This window comes from Vicia villosa, unplaced genomic scaffold (genome assembly GCF_029867415.1).
Source record: "Vicia villosa cultivar HV-30 ecotype Madison, WI unplaced genomic scaffold, Vvil1.0 ctg.000848F_1_1_1, whole genome shotgun sequence".
In the NCBI taxonomy this organism is placed as follows: domain Eukaryota; kingdom Viridiplantae; phylum Streptophyta; class Magnoliopsida; order Fabales; family Fabaceae; genus Vicia; species Vicia villosa.
Window position 1 is genome coordinate 249765 of NW_026705375.1, and position 4249 is coordinate 254013.

Sequence of the window (4249 nt, forward strand, 5' to 3'; positions counted from 1 at the left end):
ACCTTGGTCAATACCAAGTTCCTTTTTTTCAATCAAAAATGCATTTTTACAATCAAATTGAGTTGAGTCCACAAAGGATGAAATTAGAAGGGTTTGTACGTACTTGTACAAGTTGTTCTAAAACATTTAGGCGATGGCCGTTAAGCCTTTGTTTGAATGTTTGTATTTCATTAAGGACTTCTCAAAACTCGAGTCGTTTCAATCTCTTTCACCACCCAAGAGGGGTTTGTACGTACTTGTACAAGTTGCTCTTTCAAGCATTTAGGTGATGGCCGTTAAGCCTTTGTTTGAATGCTTGTATCCCATTCATCAAGCTCAATTTAGCAAATGTTCTTTCAAATATTTTAGGCGATGGCCGTTAAGCCATTGTTTAAATGCTTGAATTCCATTTTTTCATAAAACAATTTCAATTCAGACTCATCTTTTCTTTGCCCAAGTGCATATCTCGCCCAAGTGCGAACCCCATTTCAAACTCGTCTTTCCGCCCAAGTGCGATTAGACCCATCAAAATCAACCAACAAATTCGTAGTTCCTTCGAACTACAATCGCTCTGATTCTTCCATTGAAGATATGTAGGCACTAGACTCAAAAGTCTTGGCGAGCACACTAATAACAAAATATAATTTCGTAGCCTCGAACTACGATTGCTCTGACTTTCCCCATTGGGAATACGTAGGCATAAGACTCAAACGTCTTGGCGAGCATAATAATAAAAAATCTTTTCTTTTTTCTCCATAATAAAAAACCAAAAACATGTTCTTTTCTCTTAATGAAATAAACGTAGACTTAAGTTAACTCACGATTGCGACACAACTAAATGGGTCCCATCGAGTATGATGGAGGTAAGGGGTGCTAATACCTTCCCCTTGCTTAACCGACTCCCGAACCCAAATTTGGTTGCGAAGACCAACTTATCCATTGTTTTCATTTCCCATGGGTTTTATCAATATTTTCCCTTTCTCTTTGGAATAAATAAAATTTGGTGGCGACTCTGTTTGTTACCATTTCGTGGCGATCATTTTTTGACCCGCGACACTACGGACGCTAACCCTGTCGATGTGAGTATCTCTTGTGCTTCTAGCATGGAGGTCGAAGCATTTGTTGTACTTGCGGCTAATGTTCCTGACCCTTGTGGGTGTCATACCCCAATTTTGCCCCCAATCTCATACATTAGATTTAGTCTGCATTATCTAGTCGTAAGCATGCCTAAGTCATCATTTATATCATCCATTTGCATTCAAAAGTTGAATTTTGCATATTGGTTATATGTGGTCATCATTTTTGCATCACTCATTTTAGAAAATCGAAACATTGACTTTTTGGAATTTATTTGACCTCATTTGCAAATCTTTGCATGAGCCTTTGCATCATTTGGTTGCATTTTGTTTAGTAGTGCATTTTTATTTATTAAAGTTTTAATTAAATAATATGTTTTGTTATTAATGAAATTCATATTAGTTACTTAATCAAGATTTGCATAATTAATGTTGCATTTGATTTTTGCATTGAAGCTTAGAGATGATAATAATAATAACTTTCATAATAGTCACTACACCATTTTTCCTTTTGTTACAACAGTAAATAATTAGCATTTTTTTATGCATAAGTAATAAGTGAGTAACAGTCCATTTAAATAGTGCAATAAGACCTTGTGCAATGGGTCTATTGAGTTTGAACTCAATATGCAAAATTCCCTCCAATGGGTGCTGAGAGAGGTGTTGAGTGTGTGCTGGAAGAGAGAGGTGTTGAGAAAACTCAACACAATTGAGGCTGACGCAGGGGACACGTGGCAGCAGATGAATGATTGAGTGAAAATTTAAATAAAATTTATGTAAGAATATGAAAATAAAAAGTGGTGGGGTAGGGTGTTGAATGAAAAACTATTGGAGAGTATAAAAGTTGAATGGGTGTTGAGTTATCTACAATATAAGAAAGTTTGATGTTCTACCAAATACCAAAATGCCCTTGCTTTTCTTATTGTGCCACCTGGATGGCTTCTGCATCCAGGATTCAAATTGGTGTTTTTTACTTGATTTTCCTAATTTCCTAATAAAAGTTGAATAACGATTTGAATCCTCTCTCTCATTCGTTCTCTCTCATTTTTTCTCTTTCTTCAGCTTCAAAACTCAACCTCTTCTGCATTCTCTCTCTCTAACTACTAGATTTTTGTTAAAATTTGGGTTTTATTTTTATGTTTCAGATCTGATAAATCATTGATTTTTTAGATTTGTGAAAAGTATCAGTGATGTTTTTTAGATTTGTGATGTCAAAGAAGATCCATTTGGTTTTTAGCTTCATGGTTTTCTTATTTTCCAGGTTCTTCAGGTTTAATCTATGGGTTTCTAGCTTCCTTCTTCATCAACAATAACCAATGATTTGTTGGTAAATTAGAAAGGTATGATTATGTGAGAAATAGAATAATTAGACAAATGTAGGGTTTTCATTTTGTCGTTGTTGATAATGAAAATGGGACAATTTGGGGTTAGGGTTTTATTTTTGTTGGTGTTCTATTTTTGTCTTTCCCCTATTATATGTTCCATTTAGTTTGTTCTACTTACTAAACTTTAAGTTGCTGCATTAGAAAAAATGTTATGTACTATTATAATTTATCCTTTCACCTTCCATCTCTTTTTTTTTTAATTCATATGAAGCTTTGGCAGCATGTGAGGAAAAGTTAAATGAGATCACAGACCTTACAAATGAAACAGGGGAAGCCATCTTTTGACATAACATAGTACTTGGATTTCATGTCAAAGGGAGGCGTGGTAATTGACAAATAAATCTTTGATTAAGGTTTCTTTTTGTTCTTTTTCGTAATTGTTATAGAATATTAATTTGAAGAATTCAAATGAAGATATTGTTAACCGTGGTAAGATTTTTTTTTATCTTCATGGGATTTTGTTATAAATTATTTTTGAGTTTTTGATTTGACATTTTTGTAGATATTGTGTTTATGCTAGAACAACTGTTATCTACTTCTTGCTTATGTAATTTGATGCTTTTCTAGATTATCTTTGTTGATGTTACAGGTGAAGGTGAACGCATGGTCCGGGACATCTTATACGAAGCTCATTGCTTGGAGCATTTTTAGCTCATTCGTATTTGGGAAGATACTGGACAATTTCCTGTTTCTCATGTATCTATATGTCATTGTAAGTTCATTTTTCTTAAAATGTTCGTTCGTTTCAAATTGCATTTGAAACTTTCATTTTGGGCATTTGTGTGTTTCGCAGGGAATGGCGCTTTTAACATTTTTTGCTGTTGCAGGATTGAAGCCACCATGTGATGCTGATGGTTACCATCCGACATCAGGACATGTGTGTCATCTTTTGGTACTGACCAGTTTTTAAGAAACGACGAGGTTGAGAACTACTACACTTTCAATACAGAAGAATCCGCAAGGGGAGTTTGCTTCGTGGAGTATCAGCTGAATTGAAGTCCAACTCCCGGTTGGTAATCGAATTGCAGTGTGATTCCCTGGGAGAAAACAATACTGCATCACATAAAAATACAAGTGACATGTCTTTATTCAGCTAATTTATATCCAGCATATTTTTCTAATTTTGACTACAATTGCTATTTAAATGCGGAATTAATTATATGTTACATGGGTTTAGCAGTTTATCAATTTCGATGGGCGAGGCAACACAGTTACAAACTGAAATTCTGGACTCAGACACGCGATGTCTTACAGGATGTCACGACATCACTATCTGAATGTTTTTAAACAAATGAACAAAGTGTAAACAGAAAACAACACAGGAAAATTGTTAACCCAGTTCGGTGCAAATACACCTACATCTGGGGGCTACCAAGCCAGGGAGGAAGTCCACTATAAGTAATATCAATTCAAGGTAATACAACTCAATATTACGCCTCTCACTTAATATCTACCCAATGCAACTTCAATCTAAACAACTTAGACCAGAGATCCTACTCACTCCCCCTCAATCACAACAGTGATGATAAACTAACCAAAGAAAAAGAAGACACTCTTCAAAAACACAACTTGATCTTGCTTAAAAGCTTTGATCAAGTACAATAGTACTCTTGCTTAAAAGCTTCGAGTACTTCTTACAACTCAAAACAAAAACACCTAGACCAAGACAATCATCATGATGATTGTTTGGCTTACAAGAAAACTACAACGAGAAAACCAAATCAAAAAGAGCTCTAACAGTTTCTCAATAAAAACCCCTGACGGCAACAGCAGCACCTGCATGGATTAAATAGCCTTCAGAAAATACAG

General features: G+C 35.0%; 1 long non-coding RNA gene across 3 annotated transcripts; it reads left to right on the forward strand.

The window, feature by feature from the left end:
• Positions 1–2133: 2133 nt before the first annotated feature.
• On the forward strand, positions 2134–3639 carry LOC131631602 (uncharacterized). 3 transcript variants are annotated; one of them, XR_009292743.1, is made up of 4 exons: positions 2136–2395; positions 2652–2765; positions 3030–3152; positions 3268–3639. It is a non-coding gene; the product is annotated as an uncharacterized LOC131631602 (long non-coding RNA). The 3 variants fall into 3 exon arrangements; XR_009292741.1 differs by having other exon boundaries at positions 2134–2395; positions 2652–3152; XR_009292742.1 differs by having other exon boundaries at positions 2141–2765.
• The last annotated feature ends 610 nt before the right edge of the window (positions 3640–4249 follow it).